Consider the following 22,222-nt stretch of genomic DNA (forward strand, 5'->3'; position numbering starts at 1 on the left):
AAGTGGTGGTTCCAGGGACAGGTGGAAATAAAACTAACTAAAGGAAAACAAACTAAGAAACTAGGAAAAGGGGAGGACAAACAGACCCTGACAGAAAGATTTGATCTGACTGTCCCATTGTTTTTGCTGAATACTTTGATTGTTTGATCATTTTTATAAGGTCAGTTAGTTCAGAGTCGAGTGCAACAAACTTAAAAATTACACTATTCTCATGTCAGAGTTCTTAAATTGAGCTATTTGCTTAATGTTTGAGGAAATACTTGGTAAAGTTAATACTTTCTATTAAGCCGAATAAACATGTTTCTTAGTTATTTTTTTGGCAATAATTTTGTGATGGATGAGAAAATGAAATAAAGACAGAATTGAACGCTTCATTTTTCTCATTAATTGTCACACCACAGCTCTCTGCAGTGCTGCTGTCTGGCACAAACACACTTGGGCTGACTCTGCACACTGTAGAGTTTGTTAATTACCTTATCTGGTGTCTGAGAGTTCAATCGCTCTTCTGGTGGTGAAGAGAAAAAAGAGTGGACGGAGATAAATGAAGGGCATAGGAGAAGAGTGAATGAAACAGTTACTCATTGGCCATGTCACGTGTCCTAAAAAGTAGCAGGAAATGGTGAGGATTTTGAAATATGAGTTGTTTTCGGTGATATTCTGGAACTAAGAAGCACCACTGAGGTTATAAAATCTGGACTGTCAGGGAAAAGGTAATATCTCCTTGGTTGTTTAAATTTTGTTCAAATTAATAAAGCACACACTCATTTCGGCACTCATTGTTTGCACTTGTGTTTGCATGCTGAGCTTATCTCATTGAGAGACACATGCATAAGTGTTTATGTTTGTTCAAATAACATGGTAAAGGTTAGTGCAGAGTCATTCGGTAGCAGTGGGATATTGACTGGGATTCTGCCATCGGTGTGGAAAAACCTGTGGCTGTAGGCCATTGTTAATGAACCAGACGTTTGCTAGCAGATTCTGAGTGTGTGAGCGAATGAAGGGTGGAAGCAGATCCAGTTTCTGGTGTTTGCATTGTTCCACTGTGAGCATAGCAAAGTATCTTCATTGTGTTGCATGAGTATTTGGATTCAGGCTCAAACTTCATGTTATTTCATTTGTGTTTACATGATGGACCAACACACAGGACACAGGAATGCATAACTGTGTTGTGGAAGGGCTACAGAGTTTTAAAAATGTTTAAAAATTAAATATGTGGAGGGAAATTGTCTTACTTTTATACCATGTAAAGAATGATCTGGTCCATGGAAATCTATTCAGTCTAGTGGTAGTTTTGACGAATGGTTTCTTCAGTGATCAGGGTCACTTGCACTGGCTTGTTTCATTCTTTCACTATTCCATAGCCGTCCGTTGATCAACATTTTATTGCGACGCCGCAATGGAACGGCAAGTGGCGTGATTAGAACGGAGTGTTGCGAGGTTCGAAACTTTGCAGCAGGTTGTGGAAGTTCGTCTCGATAGGGATCTCAGACTGACGGAGCACTGTCACGGCGCTGACCCGTGCTTGTCTGTGACAGTCACAAGAACTTTACTGACCTTTTTAGTTACTCAAACATAAATGCTTATGTAGATTTTGACACAAATCAGTATTTTGGAATAATTTAATTTTCTCTTATAGATTATGTTGAGATATTGATTATTGTGACAGTCTTGCCCTGACTACACTATACCCATAATGAAAAATGTTAGTTTCAATTTTGTGCAGTGGAATCCTGGGAAGCCTAGCACACACTGTGCAATTTCCAAAATCATACAGGACCTGAATTTGTCACACTGTGCAAGCTCAACGTTGTGAAATCTTAATAACAAACCGCGTTATGCTGCACAGTGCAAGACGTAACACGGCAGAACATATTGCTACAGAACAAAAGGTATCCGTCCAACAATAAGTGGACGAGAAGTCATGAGTGTGATTATTAAAGTCTGAAAAGAAAGGGAAAAAGAGACAGCTGTGGAAGTTCTCGTGAATAGGCGAAGAGAACAAAAATGATGGCAGAAAATATCTGACACCTCTTAATATTTTCGATAGGTTGTCTTTGGTCTTTCAGAGCATCTGTCAAACTGACCAGCAATTCAAACTCAAGACCATAGATTTTTCTCACAATTGTTTTACAACAAAAGATTTTAGCTAAGACGGCCGATAATCGCACGGTGTGAACTTTGCTTTAGAGGCTGCAGACGACTTTAGACTGAGACTCGTACTAATGGGAAAATCAGTGGGAAGACTTGAAAATTGATGTTAACAGATATTCTCTGTCCAGAGAGCTTCGGATTTATTCTAACATTTGTATTTAGGAACGGATAAACTGCTTAGGGAAATTATTAATAAAATGTCTATTATTAGCGCAAGCCTTCTCGTCTTCCTTTGGCTTCCTATCATTACGTACAACCTAACTTCTGCTGCATTCCTCTTTGTTTTCTCTTGTTTCTCTCCTGCTTTATAACATTAAGCAGTGAGTAATGATGGCTGACATCATCTCTGGCTATGCTAGTCCTGACTAATTGGCCAGAGCAGTCTGACTGCATTAGATGTTATTCCTTTAGGGTATTCCCTGTCCTCCGCCTCCACTTTTGAAAGATAACCCTCATTGTTTGCATAGACTACAGCAACATATTGCTTCTCTTATAGTGGGTTTATTGTATTCGCTGCGTGACAAAAACAAACTGCGTTTTGTTGAAAGCTGTTTGTGAAATTAGCACCCCTGATTCATATGCTGCGTGTTTCTAAATGTGAGGGATAAATAATGTTAAAAGCTGTGATTGCTGTCGAGCTTGACTGGTCTCGTTAATTGGTACCATCTGAAACGCACATCTTGGGATATCTAGAGAATATTACAAATGCACTACAGGGACGCTAATGTACCTCTGAAATGTCTTTGGTTATTGTGCGGATGCTCTACCAGAGAACAATAATGCTTGAAAAATTAAGTTGCGCTTTGGATTTAGAAACGGCCTCCACTCATTTTCTCCTCTCACTCCCTTTTCCATCCGTCTGTCTTCTCTCCTTAACTTTAAGTGCCACCTTTTCAGGCAGGGTATTAGGATTACAATAATGGATGCCTCCCCTCTCACTCCAACTCCTACTTGCTTTCTCCTTCGTGTCTCTCTTCTGCACATTCTGTTCTGTACATCATCTTGGCCACGAGGGCTGTCTTCTCTCTCTCGCTCTCTCTCTCTCTGCGGCTTAATACAATCACATCAGTATACAGTAAGTGCACCGTGAGAGCTAGATGCAATTGAGAAGAGTGATGATAGAAAAAGGAGGGTACAGGTGGGTGCAAACTGGCATGAGTGATCACTTCATAGGAAGGTAATCACCTGAAGGCAGGACTGAGAAATTATCCATGTTAGATAGTTTCCATAAAACACAGATGTATTTTGCACGATCAAGGAGTTACTAATTTCTTGCTGCCCTTAAATTGGATTTCTCTGAACACTTTTGGTCTCAGAGCACCCTTTAGATAACACAAAGCAATTGGAAAAAAAAAGAGCAGATAGCTGCTTGATTAAAAAATGCATCAGTATTTTGTCTTTATGGTGAGGGGGGTTCTGAAGTAATCAGGAGTTTATTGTGACAAACACTTTTCACCACTTGAGCTACATTCAGCAGCTCCAGCTTTTAGTGAGATGAATGACCGTGGCCTTTTGTGTTGCCTGGGAAGTCCTTATGCCGAGACCTACAGAGAGTTTATTGCCTTTTACAACTAGTTCGTATGATGAAGTGTCATCTCTCTGAACACCCACTCTCTCCTACCTTTCCTGTTCTCATCATGCGTCAGTCTTCATGTGGCTTGCTCCTCCTCTGAGCTGTTACCTTTATTTAGTTTTTTTTCCCTCTTTGGCAACCCTATCTTCACTTCCTCCCTTTCATTTTGATGTATTATCCGCATGCCTATGCTTCTGATGTTTCACTTTATCCTAATGTTTTCTTTATCTTGTTTCTTCCCTCTTTTAATAGTTGGGAGCATCACTATGTGCATTTCTCCTCAGAACTGCATTTCCTGGAGTCTCCTTTTTTTGCCTGACCTGTTGATTTTACTTTGTGGTGCAAATCTTTGCCAGTTTTATAAATTACATCCGGTGATGCTTTGAGGCTCCTTCTCTCTGACTGTACAGGCCTTGGAAACGTTATACAACAAGGAGGTGCCCAATAGCCACTTATCTCCACTATCTGACTGTTATTTTTAGCAGTGAAGCTAAAACCATGTTTCTTTCATGTCAGTTACATTTCCTAACTTATTGCAAGTTACTCCAAGCTCTATAGAAAGCAGAAACTGCCACAAATCTTGAAACAGAGATGATGAAAGAAAGATCATCAGTATTGTGTCAAACTTAAAGACTTCTTGTCACCATATTTTAGCAACAGAAAAAATGAAAATCTTGAAATGTGAAACAGAAATAAATTGCAGTTAGACTACCTATCGCTTTCAGAATTTATAAGAGTAAACTCTGATACAAAACTGACCTTTTGAGTTTTACCCTTTAAAAAATAATTTTTTTTTCCTTTATGGAAGATCACATTGCATCTAAATTTTCACTGTCTTGAAATCTGTAACTCCACATAGTTGTAAACAGAAAATAGACTTAATGGCAAAAAAGTCATTACTAATATGAATATGTGAAATGGATCTGTCCATACTTATTGATAATACAGAAGAGCACTTTTACTACAAAGACAGATCATCGATGTTGATCAACGTCACGGAAAAAAAAGCTGCTCCTTTGGAAAAACCTTTCGCCCAGGAACAAATTGGAGCCCACGTGCAGTTTATATCTTAGCTACTATAGAGCTGAGCATGAGCAATGGCTGGTGGTGACAAGTGTTTGTTAGCATAAGGTTTATGATGAAGGACAATAGAATTTATTTCTTTTTATCTCCTTAACTAGTACAAAACATCTGCTGATTTTCATATTTTGGAATAAATCAATTAATTCTCCATCCAAATATTCCTTTTGGATGATTATCCATATTGACTCATTTTTTATTTTGTTTTTGTCTGAACCAAAAGCAGGAGAGAAAATTGGACTGCAGCTGCCACATGAATATTTTAACTTCCATTCTCTCCATGACATATGCTTCATTAACCTCACAATAGTTAATTGTGAGGTGCGCACCTACACAATTAACTATTGCGGATAGGGATCCATGCGTATAGGGATCCATGCGTAGGTGGCACGCACCTACGGATGGATCCCTAATTTTAAGTAGTCAGGTAATGCAGAGGTTTAGATAAATGGTAGGGTTGAGATCTGTGGACATCAGAGTAACAAGTGTTAAAAGCTGACTTTTTGTGTTTTGAATTATTATTACTTTTTACAAGAACACTCACCACAGAGTGTTTTAAAATCCCTCGGCGGGGTTGCCGGTTTGTTAAGTCTCCAGGCTGCTGTTTTTAGGCAACATACCCAACTTCTTGTTTCACACTGAGAAATATCAACTTTTTGAATATGAATTCCAGCTGCATACTTTTTTCACTGCATTTTTTTTGTGTGTTATGCTTTGATCCCCTTTTCAAATGTAACATTATGGCTCTTGCAATTTTTTGCTTCTTTTCAAGATGCTTTGTGCTTGTTTTGCTCACATGCATTTTAAGTTTTAGGTTTCTGAGACGAAAATCTATGAAAATATAGTTTGGTTTTTTGGAACATAAACGTTTTTTTGTAAAACTTTAAACATTTTAGGTCCCTGTGAAGTTGCTAAGATCTTTAAGGCTCTTTCTTTTAACTTTTTTCCAAAACTACACTCCTCACTTAATTCAGGATGATAATATTTTCACAAAGTTTGGTGATTGGAATGATAGATTTGAACTCTGAAAAAGACTCTGATGTTTGGCCAGTGTAAAAGACTTGTTTGAAAACCAAATGACTAACTACCCCAGTTTTATAATTTTAGTTAAGCAGAAAATATAAGCTAAAGTGGAGATTAAACTGGGAGATAACTGAAATAAAATGCTGAGTATATTAAACCGGTAAGAAGTCCTTCCACACTAAATTACTCCTTCGTTGGAGGCTCAGGCTGTCTCCACAGGGACTACTTCTAGTCTGACTTTGTCCACAGAAAACCAACGTAAACACTATTAGATTTTTATTTTAGGTTAATTTTATTTAAGCTAACACTTCAGATCTGAAAATACTACGATCTACAAACTTCTGCCATCAGTAAACATAATTTTGAACCAAAAAACTTAAAGGTGGGTGTTGTTCTGTTTCTCCAACTGATGTATATATATATTTTATATATAAAAATAAATTTGTTTTGTCTTTAAGAAGTTGCACATGTGATGCTCTTCATATTTATAACACCAAACATTGTATTATTACAAGATCTGCTTTATGTTATATAACGATCTCTTGTTAACAACACAAAGGGAAGCGAGAACGTCTGGTAAATATGGGTTTTCCTTGGGGATTCATGTTGCCTGAGTAAACAAATCATTACTCTTGTACTGTGTGCTAATATTTGCACAAAAAAAAATGTGGAGATTGGAAGGGAACTTAAATGTATCCTCATTCACTCAATACTTTTGTAGAGACTGAGGGTGATTGTCTAATTTTCTGTGAGTATTGAATCAGATATTAAGACATTGCTTCATAATGCAGTTTTGAAAATAGCTGCTGTACTTCTATAGTTGAGCTGCCAAATGCAAACAAATCAGGTGTTACTGAACTTTGTCAGCATAACACTGAAATTTATAGTAAATAAAGACAAGAAGTTACATGTCCTTCTCTTTGCGTAACAACTTTTTTTCCCCCTCTGTTTTTATCTTTTAGAAAGCCTTCTTAAAACTCTGAAACACAGTTCTTCAAATAAAACCTAGCCCATTCCCACACTTTCACCCAGTGTTTGAATTGGCTTGACATTTCCCTTGATGATGATCAAAAAGTTTTACATTCTAGTTTTTATTTTTCCAACATGTTTTCTGAGAGTAAAGCAGAGACAACCTTGTAAAAGTCCTCTGAATGTTATTCCTTTTCCCATTGAGCTTTTCCCATCTATTAGCTTTTTAATTTGTCAGAAAATCTGCTCACGTAGCCTGGCTGCAGTCAGGGGCGTAACACACATGCAAAGACATTAATTGTAAGACATAATAATTTAAAAATTTTAATAGCAATCTCTTTGTCGCAACTGGAAATTTGTCCTTGAAATAGTTGAAAAAGTGTGGGAGACAACTTTTGGCCTGCTAGCTGGCAGTGCACAGCTGCAACTCAACTCAGCTAGCTGTTTAGTTTTATGAATAAATTGCAGTTTTAGTCATAAAACTGTTGCTATTAAAAAAACGTTTTGTCGGATTAAAATAATATTGGTGTATAAAGTTCTGTTTTTATTGATTCAGTGTAGCTGGACGGACACATCTTAATTAATATTTTTATCAAAATATTAATGTTTGGACATTAAAATTATGCTAATTTGTATTAAGAAGCTGTTATATGCTATGTAAATTTAGATTAAGCCTACTCTTCCCCCACTCTTGGAAGTAGTTGCACTAATACTGCTAATAAGCAGTAAAGGTACTTCAACATAGGGTTTAAACATGTTAAGCTTTAGTACGTGGAATCAGTTTGGCTGGTTTTCTGTTTTAGTGTTGCTTCACATCAGTATTTAGTTTTTTCCGCCTACTTTTTACTTCTTGGAGTTCTCCATTATAACAAGGTTTTGCTTTCCTGCTTTCCTGTTTTAGTTTATGCCGCGCATGTCTTCTGTTGATCAACTTGCAATAAAACTCTCCTTTAATTTTTCCATCTGGCTTTCCTTGATTCTGAGCCATTTGTTACAGTACAGGTCACAATGTACTTTTCACGATGACGGCATAGTTTAAACTGGGCCTCCTATGGTTCACATCTGTTTAATTTAAAGCCAACCTTACCTCCATCTGACGGGAGAAATGACATTTCAGTTGTAGTTCACTGTCAGAAAAAATTATTTGACTGCATACAGTATGAGAACTAAAGGTAAATTATATTTTTTCAAATGAAATTTCTGTCATGGACTATAGAACAGAGACATTTTATTACAGAATTTGTGTAATGCAGTTGTTCTCTGCAGTAAGGCAATGCAACTATACTGTATGCTGAGGCTACTTAATGCGGCACTGTGATAGCTTCAGATGGGGAGCCTGCTGTACAGTTCAGTGAGCCTAATGACTTCAGAAGATTCTATGTTTTAATCTAAACTGAGGTTTGAGTGAATTGCTTTAGCTTCAACATTACAGACGAGATTATTTACCTGGATATGCTGACGCTGCAATCATTTGTTTCTTGTCTGCTCAGATGAAATATTTCTAGGTTAGGAGGAGGGACTCCAGTGTGCATGTGTGGATCCGTCGATCTGGAAGTGTGAATGTCTTTGACAGTCAGGATTACATAATCGACATGCCTGTTGCTGCAGGTCACCACACACGCACACATACATGTTTGCATGGCTATCTTTGTGGAGACTTTAAGACTTCCATTCATTTCTACAGCATTGTCCTTATCCTAACCCTAACCATTACATACCTAACCCTAAACCTAACCAAAACTAAATTTACACCTTAGTCTTAAATCTAACCCCTGATCCAAAAACAGCATTTACCCTTGTGGGGACCAGGCTTTGGTCCCCACAAGGAGCACTGGTCCCCACAAAGTAGTATGTGTCAGGAAATATTTTCCCTATAAGGTATTACAAACAAACTCGCTCACTCAGCCACTGTCTCATGTCTCACAAATATGCTTAAACCTCAGGGTGATTAAATATTTTTTCTTCACAAGTATGATGATTTTTTTTCCCCTTTAAAATGTTTCATTTTCTGGCCTTTTAACCTCAGTACTGGCTTCTTGGTAGCATAATTTAGACTGTAGTATCTTTGTTGCATTTTTAAGAGATGACTTAATTCCTGGAAAGTGTTTAGCTTGGGACAGAGCACACAGATGGTCATATGATACGAGAGTGAATAAATAAACGTGCAGATGAGGCTCTGAACTTCTACAAGATGTTGGTCTTTTGCCCTTTGAGACTCTGATGTATTTCTATGGCATTTATTCATTATCCTTACAGTTAAACAACCTACATTTTTCTCAGAGTTTTTTTTTTTATTGTTCAGAAATCGCATTCATTTAGATGTTTAATTTAATATGATGTTTTAAATAATTTTATTAAAATTAAAAAATTTACAACCCTACTCAAATTTCTGAAGAATACATTTTATTTTATTTTGCTAAGAAAAACCAAGGATCTAGTATTTGTAACAAAGGATCGAAGTGCATATTCAGACATTACAACCTTCACAAGGTTATCACCCAAAAAACACAAAGAAATTGGCAAGTACATGGACAAACACTCTCACAAACATACGTATTTTACTTTTGTTTCTTAATTGTGAAATACTGACTGCTCTTACTGCACAAGAGTACAGTGCAACAAAACGTCAACATCTCTCATGCAGGGTTTCCCCTGGAAAATTTGCTAACTCCGGTGGTAGGAGTGCTATGGCAGTCATCCAGCAGCCTACCATCTTTATGAGTCAAAAAGATGTTTAAAATTGACAGGACATTTTAAAATATCACTAGGTCATTTGTCTTGTTGAAAGAAATTATTACAAATACTTAAACACTAACAAAGTCCTAAAAAAAAGGCAAACCCTGCTCTTGTGTTGGAAAAATTGCTTTCTGACAAAAAATAAGCAACAGATCAAACTACAATTGTCTTGGGAAACCAAGACAAAATAATTTGGGACTAGTAAGATGAATAGGAGGAAGTATTTTTAAAATACGAGTTTGTACCATAGAATCTTCAGTCCTGTAAACCAACATGCACATGGTGATTGATTAAACATTAATTTCACTGTAGCCCGTTTTCGTTCCTTCTCCCTTTTGTCTCGGTCTTCTTCGACTCTACTAGCAGCAGGGGATCTGCATAGTTTCATTATATTTGTCAGGCGTTTGTTTTGCACACAGTGTTTTGCCCCTTGTGAATGCGAATATACATGCTATACACACAATAACACTGGAGAGGTTCTGTGTGGATTATGCCAGGGTCCACTTTGGGCACTGATTCTATTCTAAATGAAGCTGGAGTTTGTGAATTATTGAAATGCCTGTCCTCTTTTCCATGCTCCATCTTTTTCCTCTTTCCCTCTTTAGATCTCTATTTTTTTCCCCTGCGTTCCTCTTTCTTAGACATGCTCATATCATTGCTTATCGTTTCTTTCAGACTGACTTGTGGACCAGCGGTCTCGTATGTGTGGATGTGTGATATTTAGAGTGGAGTGTTGGTTAATCTCGTGTTGTCTTTTGGGACAGATTTTGGCCCATATTACAGCTTGCTATTACTGTGTCTGAAATCTCTTGTGCACTGAGACAGTCATTATTTACTGCCGCTCGTCATTGCTGCTCCCTCTCTTGGCTTTTTATTTATGCAGCTCCACCCTGCCTTGCAAAGGCAGAAATCCAAATGCGTCAAGTTTCGTTACTTTAAATCTTGTTTTACTTCTATCTACAAACACATAGGCCAGATAAACCAGAGTTGATGCTACGCCATCTACCACCCACAGGAATAGGGAAAATACTTTTATTCCACCTTCAACCCTACCATTTATCATCTGGAGCTTATCGCTGACAACGACTCTGCCCTTTGTCTTCTCTCGCTGGCTGTCACACACTTCCACATAAATGTTCCTAATCGAGAACGATTGTGAAAGGGTGGGCCTTTATGTTTGTATAGATTTGGTGTCATGCATCAGTGTTTGGTGCCAACTTATTCCTGATTGTGGCTGATGGAGTGCCGGCAGTGGGATCGGTCTTTGGTTCTTTTACTGTGTGACGGGAGGTGATGAATTGTGTACTCATAACAAGCTCATCTTCACAGGGAATTGATTTTATGTCAAGCATTTTATATGTCTATATATGCAACTGTATTCGCTTGTTAAATTTTTATAATAGATATGAAATGAATGATATGTATAATTTACTCTGGTTGGATTTATTTAGTGCTGTTGATAGCGTGGGGTTTAAGGAAGTTGTTCCTTCTTTTTGAAAAACTATAAAATCTTTTTAAGGGATCCCATGTGGAATCTTGTAATACTATCGCCAGAAGCTTAGTGTGTATGTCATATATGAGCTACATGGAGGTCTGAGAGCAGAGAGAACCTAACCTCTTAAGATGTCCATAAGAAAGATGGTGTAAATTCCTGTTTTCCTTAATGCTCAGGTTTAATCCTGGTGATATGTGCTGCCGTAGGTCTGACGTGTGGTATTTGTATCCACTGTAGTGTTTATCACTCTGCATCTGAAACACTGCCTCCTCTGTCCTCTATGCACATCAGTATTGATATGAACATTTACTGGTCCGGTTATTTATGAGTCTCCACCCTGGTAATTTTCCATTGGCTAATTCATTCTCCAACTTAAATCTAATCCACAGCAGCCCCGTATTTGTTATTATGACAGTAAGACTGAGTTATAAACTGTTCTTCTCCTTGAATACATTTTTTGCTTGTTTTATGTTCAAATCTGTATGGTCTTTAACATAACTGTACTATATAACCTTTCGTTTTTTTCAAGCTCTTTATCTTATTTACCTTAAACGAAAAGAAGACAAAAGCTCTTTCCCATAACCTTTTTCTGGTATGTTTGTGTATGTGTGTGATTCTGCAGAGGGACAGATTCAAAGGCATCCAAACTTTGTCAAACATGCATGAGCTCTGACACACACGATCCCCATGGGTTTATGGGTTTATGCAGAAACTATTTCCTGTTTGGGGCTGGAGAGCAAAGGGAAGTAGTGTGGATGAAACAGTGCGTCATGACACCAGTGGGCATCCTGTGTGCTCCGCCACGACCTGGGTGGTACCAACATATTTGTTGTCTAGGATTCTTAATGGATCCAATTGTTGAACCACTAAACGAATAAGTTAAGCTTAAAACATGTTGACAATGTACAATTTGCCTTTGTTCACAAAATCACATAAAAATATCCTACAGCTCGTACATTAGTCACAGTTATCACCTTTGTGTTAATATTGGACAATGAGTGTTTTTAAAGAATAAAACAAGACATGATTTATGTTTATCTTCTTCACCTTTTGTACTGAACGGAGCAAGTAAATATGCCTCTGGTAGGGTCAGTTCAACCTTATTCAGGATGTGGAAACACCTGTTGATTAAAGTGACTTGATCACTACCCCACCTGTCATGGCATGTAGAGTATAATTTGTAAAGAAACTGCCTTACAAAGGAAGAGAAAAAAGAAAGAGCCATTGGAAAGTCAAACTAAAGGAAATGATTATCCACATTTATAAAGATGTTGAGGAAAAGTTGGGATTGACTGTCGCAGCATTCGAGAGAAGAGCTTCACTGGTGTTCTCTCAGGGTGTGAAGACGAACTAAAAACAGAGACAATGTAACACCTTCCTGTCTGGGTGGATCTTACACATTCACCTTAGGAGAAAAACACAGGATAACGTATTCTTTTTGTGAATTTTATGACACGTCTTCATGTCTTTGCACGATAATACTCAAATGGCGTGTATGTTGTAGAGGCTGTTAACTTCTCTACAAGTGGGAAAATAATTATTGTTCGTAACATTTTCCTCAGTGAATATATTTCTACTGAGGTCATAAAAAAAAAAAAATGACACCAATATCTTCAACAACCCGAATGCAAACAAAGATGTCCAAAGAAATGAATCTATAATTGGTGTGTAATGAGGTGGACTGATTCAGGAAAGCAGAAAAGCATTAAAATATGTATTGTATGGAGAAACAAGCTACAAGCATTTCTTCAGGTGTGATTTTCTCTATTGTTTCATGCAGACTGTCCTTAAATCTTGGAGGATCTGTTCACCTCTTCTGTGCATGAAGATATTCAGTTCTAAGTTGTTTTTTTTTAATGGATTCAAGTCAGATGATTCACAAGGTAACCTTTGTTTTAATCTCATAAGCCAGAATCCAAACTTGGATCTAAAAGAGAATAAATTGAGAGAGCGTTTGACAATGAAGACTTTTCTTCTTATCATTGTTTCAAATCACTCAGTGTAATGTAAATATTGCAAAGAAGTGCCTGAACTGCAGTAGGTGTTTGCTAATTATTTAAGGACAATAAATTCAGGCTCTCTAAACTTCTAACTAGAGATGTGCCGATCAGGTTTTTTCCTGCCGATACCTATCACCCATGAGGGACGATCACCAATACCGATCACATAATTTTGTTTTATTTTTTTATCATAAACACTACCGGTTACATTATGTGGAAGAAGGAACCATGAATTCACCTTGATTTAGAAAAAAACTTGTTTTTAATAACTTTTTCCAAGAAGAAAACTAAACAAAACAAAACAGGCATTCGGCAAATTGTACTGCTATCAGTAATACTATCTTTAACAGACTGATAACATATGAAGGCTCTGAAGAGGCTAAATAATGCAAAGAGCCAAAATAAAACCTCTCAACATTGCCAAAAAAAATTCAAGTATAAAACTTAACATTCAAAGGCAAATACAGGTTCCATTACAATAAACAATCCTGAGTTACTGAATGAAAACTTCCTGTTAACATGGCGGCTAGCTGATTACTGCTGGTTCTGATTGGCTGTGACTGACTGAGCGGAGTAATTATGCAGAACAGGGAGGAGATCAATTATTTTTTTTAGAGATTATCTGTCTCATGTTAAGACAGCGAAAGTTTTAATACGCATGTAAAATGTATTTTTTTAAGTTAGATGCTGCAGCTTTAAGCAGAGGTTCGGTGTGAGAGTCACTACCAGGTGGAGCAGAAGCGGCGCTCCGTCTGTGAAATAACCCGCATAGCAGCGGTTCAACAGCGAGAGCAGAACCAGCGTCTTACATCGCAGCTCGAAGACTTAAATAATTTTGCGGGTTATTAGTTTAGCTTTCTGACCGTTATGCTAATCTGGGTGAGTGTTTGTAGCTGTGCGCTGCTTTACCTGCTATCTGATCCTCCATATGTCTTTTTTACTGCAGTGAGCCTCGATGTAGCCAAACTCCGTCAACTATGTCATTGTTTTTATGTCGTATTAGCTTCGTTGTGTTGATGCATTTTGAAGTGCTTCAATTTTCCGCCACAACATGCAAACTTTCCCATTCACTCAGTGCGTTATAGTTCCACATCGCTTAGGATTTGTTGCTGTGTGATCGGCAACAAGAGACCGTGATCGGCGATCACCGATCATACACTTTTTCACGGAAATCGGCCGATTATGATTGGTGGCCGATCGATCGGCACACCTCTACTTCTAATATATTTGTTGACATTTGTTTATGCGCAGTAAAAAAAAGTTTTAAAAGGTAAAGGGGCATTAAAGTCTTAGAGGCATACAGAAGATGCAGTTGTTTCCACAGCAAAGCATCAGATGCCACTTAGAAGAAGCTTTTACATTAAAAATATTCTGAAGTTAGATGGAAATAATAAATACTCCCTCCCACAAATACTTGGATAGACTGCTCGTCAACTCTTTGCATTGAACCAAAAGCAGAAAATCATTAAACATTTTTATGTATTCATTCATTTATAGCAAATGATATTATTGTTTCAACATTGACCAATATTATAGCAAATTGCACATTTTCCTTCTTTACAGTGGCATTTGGTTCCTGGGCAGGTATTTTGACTATTTTGACATAGACTGCCTGTCTATGGCCCTCACCTCCAAAATGTTACCTTAGTAATGCTTCTCTGCGTTTCCCTTTTTTGCTTTTACCTTATTACGGCATGCTTCTTGAGAACTACCTTGGTAACAACAAACCTTTTCATAAGCCATCGATTTGCACTGAACCAGTCGATATTACTTTGCACTGATAGGGGCAATAGCTAAACACTGACAGACTTAAGCTATTTTGGACTTCATATGCCTCTTTGCTGCTTCTTTTCTTCCGTTGCTTAACACTTATTCCCACTGTCATTCCACTTTATTACAAATAACTAATTTAATAGATTAATTTGTCTTGATAAATCTGTATGTTTGGGAATTTGTGTTGTGAATTTCATACCATTTCCTTTAAGAAATGTTTCGTATTTACAGAGAAAATCTTCAATACTTGCTGCATGTGTTGTGCTGTTGAGGATTAGTTCCTTTGATGGGCATTTTACAGCTTTCATTAACGACCAGATCTTTTTCATTTCATTTTAGTGGACCAATATGTGTCACAATAGCAGCAGATAGTTAATGTCTGATTTTTACAAAACCTCTATACAGTGCAGTGCCAATGCTTTCTATCACAGTTTGTTTGACTCTGATATATGCACAGAAAAAAAAAAACTAACACCACTTTCCTTAAAATAGACTAGAAAGCTGTGCTTTTCCTCTCCATAGCAACAGTTAGGCACTGACTCTGAGTTGACAGAGTGGATTCTCTCAGCTTTGTATTTACTTTGTTTGCAGATGTGAACTATGCGTTTATTCTCAAAGTGTGGTGTTGCTCATTTGAGGATGATTGAAGAGCTCTGAAACCTCGTTTGTTTAGTTGAGGCCATCTCTGCGTCAACCTAGAAATGGCGATGCTGTCATAAGAAACAATGATGTTCAGACAGCATCATTCCTCTCAGAGGACTAGGTGGGTTTAATGAACAATCTGTGTTTGCGGATATTAACGTGCGCACTTCTGAAATTATACCTTTACGACATTAGTGAGAAATAGGCAATGGTGTATAGAAAAACATGCACAGTGTCTACTATTGGACTCATATTCCATCCAGTTAATTCATCCTGCACATAAACCTAACTACTGCAGATGATGCTGTGTCTATTTGTAGATGTGGGGTGGACACAAAAACACCGAATAGCATGGGTGCGAACAAACGCACGCACACACATATACGACGTGTAACATTTGGCGCGGATACGCGGCTGCAGCTCTCCAGATGGCGGGAGCCGCCCACTCACTGCCAGTTGTTATACAATATGTATTGTATAACAGCAGAGAGCAAGGAGCCCCGTTCCCAGAAACTACGCACAAACACAGACACATTTGAAGGGTGTCAACATGTTGTCTCTATCCACATTGATGTAAAAGCATGTGTAGTCCTTGTCTTGCACACAGCATTAAATACTTGGTTTAATCCTCCCGCTTCAGTCAGGTATCATCCAGCCAGCCAGTTGATTAGACCACAAGACAGCTGGCCAGCCACTGAGACGGATAATACATTTGTCTGTTTGCCAGCTTTACAGCTGTGCACATAGTTGCACAGCTGTTCTGTAAAACATACAGCCGGCCATTCAAAAACCTAAGTAACTAAAAACCAATCTATTTTGTCTGTAGTAATGCAAGCAAAAATAAATATTTAATAAAACTCAAACTTTGAGTGTAGAACTATCCAGTTAGGAGTTTGAAGTAGATGTGATCAAATGCAATCTATGCTGTGTAAAATAAATCTAGACTGCATTGCTGGAAACCTTTGAAGCAAATCTAATTTGAGCGTTTTTAGCTACTTGATTGTTACTTCTGTGCTTTTTAAATAGTTCATATCATGTCTTGTCTGTTTGTTTTTCTTCAGCGTATCAAAATTGCTACCAGAAATACTATTTCTAAGTGGTAGAGGTGACTTTGATGCTTCAGTAACCAAGTGTTGCTAGCCTGTCTGACCAGAAGTGTTTATTAGTCAGCCTTATCAAGACAACATGGCAACTGAAAACTTCCTTTCCTGCTTTAAAAAATGTTTGTCTTTCTTCCTGACTCATTACTTCTGTTGCAACGTGCTGTGGTGCATGCTGAAGGTTAATGCTCACAAACATACTCTTTGTGGTGTTCAAGGGCAGGTTTTTAAAGTTATGGATATTTATCATGTACTGGATCTATTTTGGGCTATGGCCTCTTATCATGTCGTACGCTGTAACAAGACTCCTGTAAGCGCCCTGACCTTTAAGGTTTTGCTTGAATATGAGGTGCAAGTTGTTATACAAAAACGTTTATGAAAGTAAACTTGCTAGGTAAGAGTCAACTGGAAGTCTGTAGGTAAAACAGCAGCTCCCTCGCGTCTCATCCACTGTCACAGCAACAGACGACAGCTTTCCTTCCAAATCCTCCAATCACTCTCTCACGTTGTTTGTCTTGTATCTACAACACACCTGAACTTCTTTTCTCAACAATTGTCAGACTCCTTTTTCCCCTCTACCCCAGGTGAGGTGAGCAAAATACAAACACGATGTTTTGCAGGTCTTACATGTGTGTCTGCTCTGACACAACTGAACTAACTTCCTCAGCATGTCCTGAAATTCTCCAAAGGTTTGGTAATGACTGACTTGATCCTCATAAGTTGAGAATGGAATAGAATAGACATTAGAAGATATTATTCCTGTGGTCAAAACTTGTAATACACCTGTAATTCTATGTTACTAGGTCCATCATTTGCAAGAATAATTTAAATTGGGTACTTTGAACCCATCGTCCATTTGCAGCTTTGCATTCAGAAGACTGTAGATATGTGCTTATTTGTAGTGCTATGACAGTTTTCACTGTGTCAATTAATTCATATTAAAGTGTATTTGAGCTGCTAAAATTGACAGTTACACATGTTCTTATATGGGATGTCAAGTATTTGCATATTTTAGCTTTTTAGAGGTGGCTGTGATCTCTAAGCCCTCCAAATTTAGGGGGTTCATCCCCACACCTTCACTGTTTATTTTCCTGTTTCCTCTCTCTCTGATTCCACCTCTCTGTTACAGGTATCAGGAGCATTTTAAAAAGCAGGGCAGAAAGGTCTTTTAAGAATTGAAGCAAATTCAATATACAAAATTATCTGTCTCATTGTATCTTAATAACATGGCAAAGTACAAACATATTAAAATCAAAATGTTTCCCTGTCTGCGTGTGTATACTATGTTGTTTATGTGTGTGCACTGTGTGTTTTCGTGTGAGCAGCTGCAGAGCCCATGTGATGATGTAATGAGACATCGAGCAAACCACGGAATCCCCTAAGCACACACACACACTTTCCCAGACTCTTACCCACACACACCTTGCTCCATATATACACAGATGTAATGCACAAAGTGAATGCCTCTTATAGGAAAGTCCCTCCAGCCAAACAGTTTGGCTTTATACTCACTGGATTCCCTGCAATAAATTGCTGTTGTGACTCCTCTCAGTGGTGCCCCTGCCTTCAACTCACACACACGCCCACACACACACTAATGCTTTGGTAGCTTAGATTGGCTCTTTGGTCAATCGTTTGCTGTCCAGCAACGTCAGTCTGAATGATGGCAGCTTAAAATATACATGATTCATGCTCACTGTGTCTTTATAAGTATAAGTTGGTTTCACCTCATGTCTCCACAGAATGGCCAGAACAGATGAAGATGATAGCACAGAGAGATGAAGGACTTTATAGAGTAAAGAAAATAAATGCGATGAGGATTTATATATGTGAAACAACACAGACAAAGATAACCATAGATGTTTTCGGACAAGTCAAAATATTCCAGGATATTGGCATCACAATCTACAGTCTGGTGGAACTGCTACAGAAGTTATGTAAATACAACAGCAGTAGCCAGATATTTATGTTACTTAATCTAATTTTACACTAAGCAGAAGTTCTGCCTGCGCTGATAAAGATTCACTCACCTTGGGCTTCCAAGTGTTTGGAACAATTGACGCGTCGAGGGAGTTGGCCCTGTCTTCTGGTTCATTGAGCTAATTGTTATTTGATCACTTAGCGTAGTTCATTAAACTTTCAGTCCAAGAAGGTTAGGCGACAATTAAGAAATCAAATAATTTGGTAACTTAATCTATCCTGTATCAGTAGCACACTGTAAAGTCTTAAGTGAAATACTTCTCAATATATGTAACAGAAGGGCATTTGAAGCAGCATACGTATTTTATAAATGCGATAAAATGTGGTGTTTCATAAAATATTATTAAATGTTTCATGCTTGGACCAACCAAAAAGTTTCTTTAGATAACCCAACTCGGCTTAGATAACCCATCTTGCTCTAAACCAACTAAGATAACCCAAGTTGGGTTGTCTAAAGAAACAAAGTGGCAAGAAACAAAATGGCGACATGTTAGTAACAAGCTAGCCATTATATGTAGTAGATATAATTTGTAACATGAAATTCCCTAAAATATTTAATTGAGTACTACAAGAACTTTAGAAACTTCTCTGGAAATGCAGTCTTACTAAATAAAGGGGAAACATTGTGTAAAGCCTAACTGGATACCGGCCAACCCTGTTATGCAGGACTTTGTATTCTTCAGTATACAGACAAAGAAAAAAAGGAGAATGGATTAAAGGAAGTAGTTGTCTACTTCCTTGACAACTATGAGTTCAAGGAAGTACTTGAACTATTATCTCAATGATTCATTATTCATTGAGATAATGAATCTCAATGTTTTGAGATTCATTATCTCAAAACATTATCTATGTTTTGAGATAATGAATGACTAAAGCTGTGATAATTTTTTTTTCTGCAAGAATACAGGCTGCATGGATGAGCTATACGTTTATAGATTCAATGAAATATCACCTTCGCAGTGTGAAGGACTAAATGTACTTACACACACAAATTGCTGGTGTTGTCATGTTTACACTCTCATAAACTGAAAGCCCGTGGCAGCAAGCCATGGTGACCTTCTATTAGTTGACACCCATTCACAGTATTGATGTTATCCTCTGCTTTTGCTTTCTTTCTCTTTTCACTTTTTAGACACGCACAAAAAACCCACCAACCCGTTCAGGTATGTCACACATTCATGTCTTTCAGCAAACTGATAATCTTCCATTGTATTTTCATTGTGTTCATGAGTTTAGGCTGTAAAACCTTTGAACTTCATTCCAAATTTTACTGTCTTATTTTTAGATTGAATGCATACTTCCTGCATGTGTCAGCCAGGCATGCCATAGATTGCTGTCTTCAAAAGGTTGTAGAATACTTACAAACTCTCTGCCTTGGGTTTATGGGAAATGTCAAGAGATGCTAATGATTGTAGGTTACTTGCATTGGCTTGTTTACCAGCTAATGGTATGATGTTTTTTTTGTGGAGTTTTATTCACGTAGTAAGGCCTTATTATAGTATAGTGACTTACCCTTTAGCTTTTCATATATTGTTCAAATACAGTCACAAACTTCAGTCTATTATATTGGGATTTTATGTGATAGACTAACACAAGTGATAAAAACATAAACTCGATCAAATAAAAAATATGAAAAATGAGGCATGCATTTCTATCCAACTTCTCTAACTGTGATAGAATCAAATGTAACCAATTGCCTTCAAATCCCATAGTCCACCTGTGTGAAATTTTATCTCAACATAAGTAAAAACTACTCTGTAAGGATGTCTGGAGAACAAATGCATTTTTTTGAGTAAAAAACAAAAAAGAAAAACCCAAATAGGTCAGCAGTAAGATGTGGAGAAGTTTAAAACAGGCTTCAGTTATGAAATAAGTTCCCAGTCATGGCTGCAAACATATCAAGCCTTCTCTTTACACGTAACATGTAGCAGCAAAAAGCAATTACTTGACATATTTAGAAATAAACAAACAGGCCAGCATTTTTCTATAAGTTCACAGTTGGTAGAAAGATTCCATAAAAGACCTGCAGCAGTAGTGGTAGTGTTGGTCAATCACCTAAAATCCTAACATAATGGGTTGAAGTTTGCAGTTAAGAAGTGACAAACTGTAAAAAAGTTCATGGGATATTAATACTTTTCCAGGTCATAGACTGTAAAAATAGGTTTAGGAAAAAAATTATATGAAAAAGGAGAGCTTTTTGAACGTGTTCTCCTCTAATTTGTAGATATAATTTGTTAACCCAACACTCGTACATGTCCTTCTTTATAAAAGAAGGACATTTTTTCAGAGGAGGCCTTGATATCTATGATATTCCCTGACAGAGAAAGCTGCAGTCTCGTATCGTTTTGGAGAAAAATCTTATAGTAAAACAATTTACCCTGAGCTAATTGGAATTTCAACAGCTTCCAAAGTTAGAAGAAATTATTTTTAATGTGCTAATTATATCTTTCACAGTCAAATTAGTATTAACTGAATTTGAAAATCAGTGAATCTGTGCCTCTGTTGATTAGCGACTGAATTTACTGTTTATGCTTCTGTTCTCTGGTCCCAGAGTTGTTTCATCACTGTCACACATCAGACATTTAAATAGAATAAAAATATTTATTAATGTTAAAATTGAAAGCCCTGGTCTTTCTGTGTTAAGTAGATAGCAGATAAAACTCTCTTTTGTTGAAAAGGTCACTTATTTATATCTGCTGTGGCACAGCAACCCAACATTTGTCTTCTACAACGACATAAATTGAAAGCTTTAGGATAGTTTATATGCTAATATATTTTATTCAAACTGTGCCATTAAAGGCAAATATAAACTGCTAGACAACCATAATGTGCAAATGACTCTGTATTTAAACTGTGTGTAAAATTAAGTAACAGCATGAATCTATTGTCAGTGCGACGTCACCTGATGTACCCACAACCCATCGCGGGAGAAAAACTGTGATCAGCCAGTGTGAGATCCTGTGCTATATGCAAATAGATTAGTGAGAACTTGCTGGTGGACGTCCATGCGTGTGCACGGTTATGACAGAAATACTGCAGAGTACTCAAGAACGGCACAGTTATTAATAGACGTGGTTCAGCGTCTGAATATTGAAAAGAAGAAACATACTCTTAAAGGAACATGACACCCTTGAATTCCCCTTCTCTGCTGGGCTGAATTCATTGTTGTGTTTAGTTATTCTGGCAATAAGGAAAAATCCTAGCAAGTAGCTTTGACATATTTGTTGGTTGAAGGGTTAGCTGCCGAAGCAGGAACATTTGCAACATTTTTGAAATCACTCTGCAGCCTAAAGAGGACGCAAAATTACAAGAGATTTAGGTTTAGGTTATTTGCTCGGTACGTTATGAGTGGGTTTTCCGTTATCATCAGCGTGTTCATGTGCAGTTGCTAATGGCTTTTTGGTTAACCAGTTGAGCGTACAATAACTATGTGTCAAACATCCTTGGAGTGCTCATTTGACGAGTGTATTCAGCACTCATAGGCCATGCATGAGTAAATTGCCTCTGAGACTGCAGCTCCGACTGAACTATAGAATACACAGGCGTGGGAGGAGAAGCCACGGACAAAAGTAGGAAGGTCAAACGAGGGAATAAAGAAGATGCATAGAGCCTAAAGCTAGAGTAAGAGACAAAGCAAACCAGTATGAATGACAACATTTTAAAAAATCACATAGACCAGACAGAGAAAAGCGAGTACATT

The 22,222-nt window shown here is 37.5% G+C and overlaps 1 protein-coding gene across 4 annotated transcripts in view; it reads left to right on the top strand.

The window, feature by feature from the left end:
- The window catches only part of atxn1a (ataxin 1a), a 113,817-nt gene that overhangs the window by 41,149 nt on the left and 50,446 nt on the right, over positions 1-22,222 (top strand). Inside the window, exon 3 of one of the 4 annotated variants that reach the window (XM_017307536.1) lies at positions 19,655-19,685. The exons of the other annotated variants lie outside the window; for them this stretch is intronic. The gene's annotated coding sequence lies outside the window, so the exon portion shown is untranslated. The remainder of the gene's footprint in view (positions 1-19,654; positions 19,686-22,222) is intronic. 4 annotated transcript variants of the gene reach the window in all.

Source organism: Poecilia reticulata, linkage group LG11 (assembly GCF_000633615.1).
Source record: "Poecilia reticulata strain Guanapo linkage group LG11, Guppy_female_1.0+MT, whole genome shotgun sequence".
Lineage (NCBI taxonomy): Eukaryota > Metazoa > Chordata > Actinopteri > Cyprinodontiformes > Poeciliidae > Poecilia > Poecilia reticulata.